The 14,444-nt window shown below is 44.1% G+C and overlaps 1 long non-coding RNA gene across 1 annotated transcript in view; it reads left to right on the top strand.

Moving 5' to 3' along the window:
- The first annotated feature begins 402 nt into the window (after nt 1-402).
- The window catches only part of LOC310706896, a 25,572-nt gene continuing 11,530 nt past the window's right edge, over nt 403-14,444 (top strand). The window contains exons 1-2 of the long non-coding RNA XR_014526232.1: nt 403-413; nt 2,256-2,371. This is a non-coding gene — a long non-coding RNA (uncharacterized lncRNA). The remainder of the gene's footprint in view (nt 414-2,255; nt 2,372-14,444) is intronic.

The raw sequence follows: 14,444 nt of genomic DNA, 5'->3' as shown, positions 1-14,444 counted from the left end.
ATGAGTGTGCAAGTACAGGCTGTGACCATTTTGCGGGCATTCAATTGACTCGTGGGTCATTTTGGACCCAGAAGAGGGCAAAACAGGGGTGAAACAGCAGCTAATAAATACCAGTTATCACCAGGGAACATAATGCAATAAAAACAAACTCACACCTCAAACAAGTCAAAGGTCTGCATGAAGAGGAAAACCCAAATTGATGTTTGTTCCGACTGAGTGCTTAAGAGCGGTTTCCCCCAGGATTGGGGGGAAGCAGTGGGTCAAGAGGAAGTGTGGATAAACCCACAGTGAGTGCACAGTAAATGGGAGTGTGAACACAGTCTCCACAAAATGAAACAGAGATCCATCTCACTGTCTGGAGGGGGAGTTTCCAGGTTTTTATTGGAAGCGATTCAACCTCCCCAAGGATGGAAGTGAGTGCTACCCATGGAAATTAGTGGAGAACACCAACATCTTAGTAGTGGCTGGGCAGCAGCATGCCTACTGCTGTGCAAAAGTATCAGCAAAGATAGGATTTACTACTCTATTGTCATATTCCATGAGAAAAAACATTTTGAAATAATCCTGCCAATGAAATGCCAGGGTAAATATAATACATTATTCCCATATTGCTGTTTTGGAGGTTGGGAGAGAGCAAGAGAGAGTTTCACAACAGCCATGCAATGGAGCCAGTATCAATACTGCAGGTTACAGGTCAAATGCTTGTGAAGTTTGTCCTTGCATAATAGGTTTTAGGAAAAAATAACAGAAGCTTTTTTAAAAAACAAACAAATGTGTATTAAGTTAAGCATGTAAAATACACTCCTGTTTTGATGAGGTGTTGAAATACCCTTGTGTCTGCCCAAAGGAAACAGAGTACTGCACTCATCTTTAAAGAGGTTTGTTTCCCCCCCTAGTCTGATGCTGAACATCCATAGCAACTCATGGGATTTTAACTTTTGTGGAGTTTTGTGGAATGGTTGCTCATTCATGCTAGATTTGTTGCTTGCCCAGCCAGTAGGGACTGCAGCTAGAAAAGCGGGGATATTGCTTAAGAGGTTGCAAGGCTCCAGAAACCTGTAGATGGAAGGAATCAAGGACACCAGTCAAAGTGCCTGAGGCTGCCTTTCATGGGAGAATACGGTAACTGGAGGAGAGTGACAGGCCTAACACACACACACACACACACACACACACCATTTGTTGCAGTGCTTCCCAGGTTGAACAGATTGGCAGGAAAAGTAGTACAGTTTGCTCTTGAAATAAGCTGGCTGGGGCAGGATGAATTTTACAGCCTGAGGACCACATATCAGAGGCGGGTAGGGCCTGAAGCAAAAGTGGATGGAGCAATTCAAGTACAGTTTACCTACACACAGTAAAATAGCTTCTGTACATCCTCCTGCACCCTCTCTATAAGTGGAAAAGAGGACCCACATATACCTGGAAGGGATGAACTTGTTGGTATACGTGGGCAAAAATTAATAAGTTGCAGGGGTGAGGGGTTGACAGTTTCTTCACTGCCTTTTCTATAAGTGCCTCTCTCCTCTCTTTGTGTCCCACAGGCCATACCGTAAAACATTAACTGGCAGCCCAGGCAGTCCAGGAGATGGGAAACCGCAGGCCTCAGCTCTGCCTCCTGAACTTGCAGAAGGAGCACAGACGACTGGGCAGGCTGTTGAGGAGGATGAAGAACTCTTAAGCCACATATGTTGGATCCACCCTTAAGGTGGGGTGTGCTAGTCCTGCTGGACAGAGTGGGGCAGCAAAGGGAGGGGATTGCGTGGGCAGGCGGAGTCCCCCCAGCCCCAGGCGACTCCTGAGTGGAATAACGACTCAAGACAACGTGCTATGGGATTAAAATTGGCCACAGCTTTATTAAAGTTTCAGATGTAGAGAGACCTTGGCTTAGGCACTGGGTGTTTATCCCTCCCAGTCCCTGGCTGGGGATCTGGGGAACATCAGGGTTATTGGGCTGGCTCTAGAGAACATATGTTCAAGCAGAGAGCCCGCCCCCCGTTTCGCCGCCATTGCAGGGAAGAGCAACGACATCCAATTGGCGTATGGCCAATGCCTCCCCTCAAAACAACCCCTTTAACAGGGAACCCTGGGATCGCCGCTGCAGGGGGAGCATGGGTCACTGCTTCACCCCCCCCCATTAAGGGAAGATAGACTAAAGGATTCCGCCCAATGCCTGAAACCGCCAAAGTTGTGACGTTTTGCTATGGGGAAGGCAAAACCTGCCACTGCAGGAAAATTCCTTTCCGGCCCTTCAACAGACACCATGATGTAGCAGCGCCCGCGTACCTGTGGAAAAGAGATTAACCTGCAAAGGAAGGCTTAACTGAGGGAGGGCAGGGTGGGAGAAGCTCTGGAGCCAACTGATGATTCCCAGGTAAGATCCACCCTCTATTGTGTGAGTATGGCGGTCCCTCCCCCTACCTGGCCCGGTCCCCTGGCAACGCCTACCCAGGTGGGATTGGGTAACTGTTTGAGGTAGATGGAGACCTCCAGATATCCAGCCTGGGAAGGGCGAAGCCAGGCTATATGGCTGGGAGCCGCATAGGATCCGGGGGGCTGCACGCGACCACGCAAAAGGTGCCCCCCATTTGATGTGGGGAGCGGTCATTCCTGTCTTAGAATCTGTGGGGCTGGTAATGATGCTTGGAGAGCGCTGCAGGGTCGGGCATTTGGCAATGTGCCACAATTGTTAATTAGAATTGACATTTTTTAAAAGGTTGCAGTCGTGTCCACAAGCTGCTTAACACCAACCAATTTAAACGAGTGTTAGTTAGGCAGCCCAAATGTTTGCTTAATGGTACCCATGTTCTGCAACACTGAATCGATTTCAGTAGCTTACTCTGAGGCTATGGGAAGAACTGGGGCAAAAGCTGCTATGAAGCCCCAGGCAGCATAATAATTCTTCTGAACAAGTAAGAATGCCTGTGCAAAGGATTGCACAAATATCTTGCATGACCTGGGAGATGTCAGGTGGTCACGACCTCATCAAACACAGGTTTATGATATACTGCACATTTGTAGGTAGAGATTTCTCACGCAATGCTTGCATCACTGTTAATTGCACTCCTCTTGTATGTAGACAGGATTATGTTGTTGTGGCACAAAGGGGAGCCTGAAAAATGTAACCTTTAGTGTGAGTTTTGTTACCTCGCTCACATCATCAACTGCCATTTATCACCAATATTTTAAAATGATACTAGTTTGCCCCTTACAAAGCTACAGTTCCAGCACCTTTGACGAACTACAGTTCCCAATATTCTTTTTTTTTTTTTTTAGTATGTGTTTTAAATGTGCTGCAATGTGCACAGATACATCCTCCTAAAAGCTGAAGAATTATGTTTTTGGCATTTATGGAAACATACATACATTGTGATGTCAGAAATTTGTTGACATTTATTGCTCTTTTTTAATATTTCAAAAATCCCAAAGTGAAATGTTCGGAAAATGTTATATTTGTTGGCAAGTCTGCTGTAGTAGGGAATGATCTGCTGATCTCAAACACTCTCCCAGCTAAACTAACCAGGGTAACACCCAGCACCACAACATTGTATTTTACCAATGTTCGACTTTGTCTATTCACCCACATCTAGCCCGTTAATATCCCTCCCCAAGCAAAGATCCACAGTGGAGAAAAAGATTCCAGGTCGACTGAAAATGAAAAATAGACCTTCAGCCTTCAGATGATCTCATCCAGCCCCTTCTTACAATGTTAAATGGGACCATTTACCCGTCCTGGAGAAGTACTTCATAGTGGCTGGCCTTTACCTTTGTTTACTTCTTATAGGGAAAGCGCAAGACTTGTTCAAGGGAAACACTTCAATGGAGTATAGGTAAGAACAGTTCCTAAGTTCTTGTGTGGCCTGGAGCTACTTTGGGCTTCAGGTGTGCTGTTTCAGCACATTCAGCCACCCCAACAGCAATAAGGACTGGCCAGGTAGACCTTAAGTGGGTCCTACATGAATTCTGGAATGTAGTTCAGTAAACATTTAGGATGATGACACAACATAATCAATGGAGTAGTCTTGCCAGAAACCTCTTCTCTTGTAATACCAGCCAAATATATTAACAGAGATAACCATCAGCTGTGGCTTAACTCCACTGCTTTGGTACCACACCCCTTCATCCAGTCTTTGGCTCTGAAACAGGAGTAACCAACACCCTCCAGATGTTATTGGACTACAATAATCAATGTTTTATATTTGCTGTTAGCCGCCCTGAGCCACCCTGAGCCCAGTTTTTAATCTGGGAAGGGCAGGGTATAAATAAAGTACTATTATTATTATTATTATTATTATTATTATTATTATTCCACATCAGCTGTGGGAAAGGGCAGTAGATCAATGGCAGAAGGTCTCAGGTTTAATCAGCAGCAACTGAAGGCAGGGCTGGGAATGCCACTTTCTGAAATCCCAGAAAGCTGCTGCCAGTCAGTGTCAGCACAGTATAATGTCACTTCCTATGTTGCTCTGCAGCACTACACTGGCTACCCCTGCCCTAAAACTTTAGATTCTAAACTAGCTGAAATATACTCAGAGTCGCAAAGTGATTTCATGCTCTTTATTCAGCTCATAGTGGTGAGGAGGAATGAATGAATGTCCCCTCAAAGTATCTGCTTTATATACATTATTTACACAATGGGCTGCACATGATTGGCTAATTCTGGAATTCTACTGTAAGCCAATCAGGTTGTGGATTCACTTATATCTGGAGCATGATTGGGTGGTTCCTGACAACCAATCATACTGCTGCATTGTTCTAGGACCAATCAGACTGCTGCATTCTGAATCCTATTGTTCTAGGACCAATCAGACTGCTGCAATTTGGATCCTATTGTTCTAGGACCAATCAGACTGCTTCAGTTTGGATCCTATTCAACTCAGTACATAACACCAGCCTTCCTTAACCTGGTGCCCTTTTAGATGTTTCACATTACAGTTCTCATCGATGCCAGCCAGAATGGCCAATGAGTGATATTTGTCATTCACTAAAATACCTGGAGGGCACCAAGTTGGAGAATGAAGGATGAATGGAGATGGAGAGAAGCCCCAGAGACATAGTGTGAGAAGGGATATGCAATTCTGCACCCCCACCCCAAAAGAGAGTCAAAGTGAAAGACCAGGCCTACATACATCAAATGTAATCGCTGTCTTGGGCCAATGGTTTTGTGAAACTATCATTGTATTCTGGGTGTAACATTTTGTATGGCACTCAAAATCTGTCTTTGTGCTTTTGAGGAATCTTATCTGGAAATGACCCAGTGATTAATTTAAAAGTACACCCACACCATTTCAAGATATGGTGTCCTAGCATATGTTTGTTCTAGCTTTGCTTGAAAAATGTATGAGGCTTTCTGTTGCTCAAATTATAATAAAATGTTGTGGTTGCACAGTGCTGGTAGATTACATTTCATTGCCGTCTTTAACCTCTCTCTTTCTCTGTGCTCTAGATGAATCATGTTAAGCAGAAGTGGAACAAAAAGAAATATTATTCACACAGCACATGCTGAAGAAAAAATATCTAGAATTTATCTGGCTTAGCCTTCAGTATAAACATACTAACTAGGGAGAAAGCCCTTTTCAACAAAATGAAAATAAAAAATTCCTTCTAGTAGCACCTTAAAGACCAACTAAGTTAGTTCTTGGTATGAGCTTTCGTGTGCATGCACACTTCACGAAAGCTCATACCAAGAACTAACTTAGTTGGTCTTTAAGGTGCTACTAGAAGGAATTTTTTATTTTGACTATGGCAGACCAACACGGCTACCTATCTGTAAATCGTCAACAAAATGAGACTTGCTGCCGTGTGAACATTGCATCGGATTGCAAAGTTAATACGGTATATCTTTTGGCTTTGATTTTGCATCAGTGTTAATGTTTCCCCCTAGTTAATGAAGCTCAGAAAACAGCAAGCTTTCACACAGCTAAGATGTTTGGCAAGAAGTTCTCTGAATAGAGAGGGGCGGAGAAGCAGTACAAAAGTTCTATGAATGTGTGTCTGTTATGCAACAAGCCCTGTGCAATTCCTCTTTTGGATCGTGGCTGTTATTTTGACTCTGCTAATCTTGGCAAGTATTGGGTGTGTTCATAAAGTATGCTTGAGATCTTGGGGGGGGGGGGAATCTTCACCTAGAAGCACTCAAAACCAGCAAGATAATTTGCAGGGATTCAGTTAAACAGAACGGAGGGAGCTCAGTTTCAGATAATTCCCATTATCCCTTTTTCGTAGTTACCCTTAAGCTAGTTATCTAACATCACACAAAGTTCACAGCCTGATCAAGGTACATTTTCTGCAGGTAGTTATTTGCTCACAGTTTTGTTTTTTTGTCAGGACTCTGAACAGAGTTGTGTAAATGGCTGATTCAGCTATTTGCCACTCACATCTAAACTCAGGCTATGTACACACCAGCAGCTCAAAAAGCAGTGAGGTCATTCCTGCCACTATCCCCCACCCCCACCCCACCACCCCAGCGTTTCAAGTCACTTTTTATGTTGCTCTTCACACTAGAGAGGGAGGCATGGATGTCTTCACCTGGTGCCCATTACCTGATTCATTCCCCAGTGCCAAATTCCAATTCATCGAAGCTGTCATCTGCATGCGCTGTCACCTGTTGCATGTGCAACAGCTTCCTGAAATGTACACACCACTTCATTCTAACCATGGCTTCCGTTTGCCAATTGGATGGAAGATGGTAAGAGCAAAAGAGCAACAGATGGGGCCATTTCTCAAGAAATTACACAACACCTATGCATTGCAGCTAATGTCTTCTTCAAAACAGCAGAGGTGGGAGCGCTCTGGAGCCAGAGTAAGCGGTAACATATACACAGCCTCAGAATAAATCCTTTTGCCAAAGGATTAAAAAGGCAGGGGCATTACTGTGTAGAGGTCTCAAGCAGTTGAAAAACGATCTAGTTGAGAAGATTTTGATTCCTTCTTGCCTCCACATTGACCTCAAGCAACAAAGAGGAATGCATTTGAAGCTTTTGCTAACACAAAGATGTGTTGGATTTCAAACAAATGCGAAACTAATCTTGCCTCTGGCAAGTGTTCAGAAATGGGAATTACTAGTTTCCCAACAGCTGTGTTAGTCTTCAAATTAATTATTACTAAGCAGACCGATCCTGTGCACATTTACTCAGAAGTAGACCCTGAGGTGTTCCTCTTCCTCCCACATAAAAGTACGCACAATTAATTAAGGAGTATCCCACCTCATGCAGTTTTATTGGTTGCAGGTTGATCACACAACACCAGTAACAAGCAAACAAGGACCCCCCCCCAAAAAAAACCTAAAATGCAACAGCAACGTTAATTTTATGCACTGATGAGTTGAAGTAATGTGTCTTGCTACTGTAATGTGAGCATTTTGTTTATAGGCTTCTTGGAAAAGGTGTGTTTTCATGAGGAATCTAAAAGAAAAGGGGGGGAGAGAGGTAACTTCAATGTGTGGGGTGTTCCTGGAGACAGGGCAAGGCAAAACTGGCTGAAAGGGAGAAGGAACCAAATAACATAAGGGAGGAGTCCAAGAGACAAAGTGAAGGCCATGGGCAGTTTATCACAGAAAATGATGACACAGTGCTTTTTTTGGGGGGGGGGGTACTCAAGGGTACGCAGTACCACCACCTTTAAAAATAAAAAAAAAAATCATCGGATGACAGTAAGACTGGAGGAGGAGACTGTAATGCAAGAAGGAACTAATGTGATTTAGAAATGGTTTTTGTGTGGAACAAGTTCTGGGTGACACCATCAGGGAAAGGAAGCTAAGAAGACCTGAATCATTTCAGTTTTGCATATAGTTTGGTAAAAGGTAAAGGTAAAGGGACCCCTGACCATTAGGTCCAGTCGTGACAGACTCTGGGGTTGTGGTGTTCATCTTGCTTTATTGGCCGAGGGAGCTGGCGTACAGCTTCCAGGTCATGTGGCCAGCATGACTAAGCTGCTTCTGGCAAACCAGAGCAGCGCACGGAAACGCCGTTTACCTTCCCGCCAAAGTGGTACCTATTTATCTACTTGCACTTTAATGTGCTTTCAAACTGCTAGATGGGCAGGAGCTGGGACCGAACAATGGGAGCTCACCCCGTCACGGGGATTCAAACTGCCAACCTTCTGACCAGCAAAGTCCTAGGCTCTGTGGTTTAACCCACAGCGCCACCCGTGTAGGAGCACACTAATAAAGCACCCCTCTTCTAATCCAGTATCTGAGGCTCAGCTAAGATGAAATTGTTTTTAGAACATAGACCCAAAATGCTTTGTGAAGGGACATTTTTAAACGGGAGCCTCCTGAACTCATTATTAGTAGATGCATGAGGATAAGCGGAATGTAGAGCTCTACAGTGCCATAGTGGTACAAGCTGTGGAGTGGAGCCACTCTCTTGACACCAGAGCCACCTCTGCTACTTTCTTGCATGGGAGTAGAACTGGGCTATGTGAATACTGGATTGGCTCCACTGGGCATTCACATAGCCCTTCTCCGACCCATCTCTATCCTGGTCAGGTCAGCCACAACAATGCCAGCGTTGGGAGGCTGGTTCTTCCACGCTATATTACCTGGAAAACTACAGCTATAATAATAATAAATAATAATAATAATAATAATAATAATAATAATAATAATAATAATAATTATAATTTATTATTTATACCCCGCCCATCTGGCTGAGTTTCCCCAGCCACTCTGGGCGGCTCCCAATCAGTGTTAAAAACAGTACAGCGTTACATATTAAAAACTTCCCTGAACAGGGCTGCCTTAAGATGTCTTCTGAATGTCAGGTAATTATTTATCTCTTTGACATCTGATGGGAGGGCGTTCCACAGGGCGGGTGCCACTACCGAGAAGGCCCTCTGTCTGATTCCCTGTAGCCTCACTTCTCGCAATGAGGGAACCGCCAGAAGGCCCTCGGCGCTAGATCTCAGTGTCCGGACTGAACGATGGGGGTGGAGACGCTCCTTCAGGTATACTGGACCGAGGCCGTTTAGGGCTTTAAAGGTCAGCACCAACACTTTGAATCGTGCTTGGAAACGTACTGGGAGCCAATGCAGATCTCTCAGAACCGGTGTTATGTGGTCCCAGTCACTAGTCTAGCTGCCGCATTCTGGATTAATTGCAGTTTCCGGGTCACCTTCAAAGGTAGCCCCACGTAGAGCGCGTTGCAGTAGTCCAAGTGTGAGATAACTAGAGCATGCACCACTCCGGCGAGACAGTTCGCGGGCAGGTAGTACACACTTGATTCCAGTGGGGCTGTTCAGAACAAACAGCCTTTGCAGAGCGTTAGATTTTTGCGTGTGTGAGAGAGAGAGAGTAAACAGGCCAAAAGTTGACAAAGGGAGTTTTCAGTGCGGCAGGGGATCACCGCCTTAAAGGAACAAGCTGGAGGTGTAAACCTTTACCCCACTACAAGCCAGAAACTCACATAGGGAACATTATCATTCGAAAATATGCCTTTTATGCATTAGTCTAAAGTGAACAGTTAAGAAAAGGCAAATCTTCCATTCATGTACAAGTCACTCTAATTATGCAATTATACACTGCATACGCAACATACGTCGCACTAGTACCGGTAACTGGTAGACGTGCTGGATCAGGCACAATGCCTGTCACACTGGAACAACACCATGGTAACAGCTACCATTGGTAGATGACAATGCCTTTTAAAAAAACTTGTCTGCATTCACCCATGTCCTACAACCTTGGGTCCCCAGATGTTGTTGAAGTATGACCACCCTCAGCCACCATGACCAATGGTCTGAGATGACAGGAGTCCAAAAGCACCCTAAGGTTGGGGAAGGCTGCCCAAGAACTTATTAGGTTTCAACCCTTTCCACTGGATTTTCTCTCAGGGTTGGATTAAAATGTGCCCTTGAGCTCTAATAATGCCTCTGAGGGAAGTGTGAGTTTGTGTAGCAATTAGGCCACTGCAGGGAGGTAAGATTAGCATATCTTGCTCCACCTACTTTTCCTCCTGGCCCTGCCCAACACTGACCTGTGACCTTCAGAAGGTTTTGTAGATTTGTAGAGTTGGAAGGGTCATCAAGCTCAACCCCCTACAATTTAGGAATCTTTGGCCCAACATGGGGCTTGAACCCTTGACCTTGACTCTCATGCTCTACCAGCTGAGAATGCAGCCCTTGGGCTGAAAATGCCCCTCAGCTCTGCTCTAGAAGTTACAGTTTGGAGGGTGTGTGTGTGTGTGTGTTGCAATCTGACTTCAGTGTGCATGCAAATAAATGCATACGTGAGTGTCATGTCCTTCTACCTCATCCCCTCAATAAATGTCTGTATACACAGAATAAATGTTTATGGGGGTGTGTGACTCGCATCTGCTATATAGGAAGAACAGCTGAAACAATTGTGATATTGTGCTTTCCTTTTTTTTATATAAAGCAAACAGCTATAGTCAGATTACTGTCAAGGAGGTGAAAGAGAATCTCCAACTATATGGAAGGGAATGGTCTAGCATTGGAGTGGTGAGAAGAGAAGCAACACACACACACACACACACACACACACACACACACACACACACACACTGTATGTGTTTCTATTCTCATCTGTGACATATAACAAGGATAAGAAGCTGCCCGCTGCAAGCTATACTTCCTGTGATGCATTTTGAGTGATTTTAGCATCATTCAGCTGCTAAAAAAGAGTCCGGTATTGGAGAGAAAGATTGCTGAAAGTATTACTCAATATTTACAGGGAAACATAAGTTGCCAAGTCATCATGAGTTATTGGCACGCACATTTGAGCCCAATCATTAGGAAAGCTATGTCCTTACATGACTACAAAAAATGAAATCATCATACTATTAGTTCTGCATGAACTACTTTCCAAGCACCTGTGATGTTGAAATTCACAGCCAGTTGTTCAGATGATGGGGTGCATGGGGGTCTAGGAGTGGAGTAGTACTTCTGGTAGCAGACATGATGTGCTCTTTCTGGGGTAGTTTGTCCCCCCTTGGTCCCGACTCTGCACTCAGCTCTCACCTGTGGCTCCTAGAAGCTGTTAGCATGGGAGAGTAGCCACACCCTGGAAAGAGCATCACCTGGCCGGCTAAACCAGGTGAGGATAGCCAGTGGATCTCAATCCCTCAGTGAGTCTGGGACTTCCCCTGCATGTGAAGACAGTCTCCAACAGCTTGAGCAGACGAAACCAATAGTGGGTCCACTGGTCAGGAAGATGATTGCTGTATTGTAGAGGGGAGTGAGTGGCAGATGGGGTTCAACCACTTCTGAAGGTAGCTAGAAGGAGAAGGAAAACTCTGATCCTAAACCTCCGCTGCCTAGTGGGATATCTGTGGGAGAAGAAATGACTAAGGAGTAAACGCTACACAAATCCAGAGTCCCTAAGATGGTTGGATGGCACCTTGAACGCTTCCTTCCAGCAACTCCTGTAGCCAAGCTGGTTCCCAACACATTGCTCTGCTTTCCTTTGGGCCACATCAGTGAGGCCAAGAGGTGGGGTCTTGTCATCTGGACAGCCCAGGACCTCCATACACAATGCCCAGGCTTGCGCCCTGGAGAGATCACTTCAGAGCTGCTAACGCACCAGTTTGACTTCACCCCTGGAGGCACACTCCATTGTCTATTGAGACAGATAGAAACCAATCCCAAATGCTCAGATGATGATAAAAAGCGTGACTTCCCACAATGATTTATATGCATAAGCATACTATACCATTCACAGAAGACTATCATATGGAAGAGATACTATCGCCCTGTTCTCTCTTTTGTTGTTATTGCTGGTAAAAACATTGTGTATATAGGTATTAGGGGAACTCTACTCCAAGAAGATGGGAGTAAGATCAATTCAAAGCTTTTAATTCAGCTATAGGTAAAGGGACCCCTGACCATTAGGTCCAGTCGTGACCTACTCTGGGGTTGCGGCGCTCATCTCGCTTTATCGGCCGGGGTAGCCGGCGTACAGCTTTTGGGTCATGTGGCCAGCATGACTAAGCTGCTTCTGGCGAACCAGAGCAGCGCACGGAAACGCCGTTTACCTTCCCGCTGGAGCGGTAGCTATTTATCTACTTGCACTTTGACATGCTTTCGAACTGCTAGGTTGGTAGGAGCAGGGACCGAGCAACGGGAGCTCACCCCGTCACGGGGATTCGAACTGCTGACCTTCTGATCGGCAAGTCCTAGGCTCTGTGGTTTAACCCACAGCGCCACCTGTGTCCCTAAATTCAGCTATATCTAGTATCTATTCTGGGAAATTGTTCATTGGTCCACTGTGCACTTGGACACCTCTTAAGATATCATAATCATTTTTTTTATGTGATGGTTCCTGAGATCGAGGAGCAGGGTTTTTACCTGTTTGGATACAATTGGATTCCATGTTGAATCAAGATGGTGGACTGAACACTTTCAAAATTGTACTGATCTTTCTTTTTTTCTTAGGACTTCCAAGCAATGCCAGACACAAGCCTGCTACTAATTAATGTTTTAGGAAGGTCCTAAAATCTATAACGCTGTGTGCGCAATAGCCTCTGTTCACGTGATGTATTAACACGTATGCAACTTGCTTTTATGTGTGTGCATTATTCCACCTTCACTTGGGACTTCTTCATCAATGGGAGGGAGGGTGTGGTGAAGAGAGGCTGAAAAAGGAGTCATAAAGCTTTCCATGGAGAAGCTGTGGCTTTTCACTACGGAAACAAACCCACACCTCTTCCCTCCTAAGAGCTGCAAAGAACAAACAAGCAAAAAACCCAACCGACTGCAAAGCTGGTTATACAGGCTTAAATACCTTTGTTGCTGCTGCAGCTAGACAGCCCTCTACTTCCCTTTCCCTCCATTTGCCTGATTAGAAATATCTTTGCCACAACATGCAAATAATCAGTATTGCCTGTTTCAAAAGGTTACATGTCACTCAGGTCCTCTAAGTCTAAGCATGCATGCAAGGCCTATGGAGATGAAGAGGACTGGCTTTGCATCAACATGTTTACTCTTGCATTTTTAAACATACAGATTGCTGCTGCAGTCTAAGGCCAGTCTTCAAGAAGTCAGGCAACTGTTTGCCTTGCTTTTAGTCCAAGATTGGGAATACACCCAAAGATCATACAGATCTTCTATTAGGCAAATCTTATTCCAAGTACCGGCACTAGCTACCCCAAATGAGATTCATTTACAGATGCTGCAATATGTGAACAGCAAATGAAAGTGAGCAGCCGAGAATGTTTATGTGAGCAAGCATTGCATTGTCTCCTCATGACAAGGTAGTATAAGTGCAAGTAGAATTCTTTATAAAATTTGTAATAAATTTACCCACGTTATGACTCACCAAAATATTTGCATGATGCCAGAATTCATCCTATGGTTGAAAACGCAGGAAATTTTTCCAGAGCAGGGATGGAGCCACAATTAGGGAGCCACTAAAAAAGTCCCATTTTGTCATTTTGTTTCTTAAGAAGGGTGTTTGTGAAGGGCGATGGATTGCTAAGATATTTTTGCATGTGTGTAAAAACTGACTGCCTTGTAAGAAGGAAATTTCTTTCCAGTGAGCCATCAATGTGACTCTTAGCACCTCCATCTGTCTGCTTAATTTCTCTATGCTCTTATTTCTCTGTATCCCAAACTGTGCATTGCAGTGTATTACCATTATTGGGTTTGGACTGTACACAGAACAATTTAAGTCTGAACCTTTTTCTGTCTCTCTCTCTCCCTCCTCCATCCCTGCTCTAACAAATGATCCGTGTTGTCAATTCTGCTGTGTCAGCTTCCTGATCAGCAGGAAGATAGAAAACTCATATGGGTAAATTGTGTAACCATTCAAGAAGATAGTTTTACCTTAAAAAAAAACAAAACTTAGTTGCAGGGAGTTTTAATTTCTTTGAAGCAATGTAAACAATACTTTTTAATCCACTTGTCATCACTTCATTGAAAGTTGTTGAGGACTAATGGCTTGCTGCCAAGAAGAAAAAGCTTACATAGAAAGGGTTACAGTGACATAAGATTAGACTGAAAGAAAGATTAAGAGGACAGAGGCTTCACAGAAATATTTAGAAGTTGCTAAAAAATTTTTGGACATTGGGATGCAGAAAGGGGAGGTATGGGGGAGTCTGAGAAACAAGGTTTATGAAAAAAAGGTTATGAAACTATACGTGTTTGTATGTCTTTTTATATGTTTGTATTGTTTTAAAAATTTTGTAAAACCAATAAAAATTTTATAAAAAAGAAAAAAGAAAAAGCTTACATAAGGCAAATACAATGCAATTGTTACTTTGTAGGTAGTAACTATTTTGGGGCACCATTGCAAAGCTGCTCTGTAAACATGAAACTGCATTTTCCTGGACATTTGACTACATTTAACATTATACAGTCGTACCTTGGTTGATGAACGCTTGCGACTTGGCTCCCAAGCACCGCAAACCCGGAAGTGAGTGATCCAATTCACTAACGTTCTTTGGAACCCAAACATCCAATGCTGCTTCCTGCAGCCAATAGGAAGCCATGCC

The sequence above is a fragment of the Podarcis liolepis genome, assembly GCF_965112155.1.
Source record: "Podarcis liolepis genome assembly, chromosome: 5".
Classification (NCBI taxonomy): domain Eukaryota; kingdom Metazoa; phylum Chordata; class Lepidosauria; order Squamata; family Lacertidae; genus Podarcis; species Podarcis liolepis.
The sequence above is the reverse complement of the archived record's forward strand: the minus strand, read 5'-3'. Positions and strand labels throughout refer to the sequence as shown.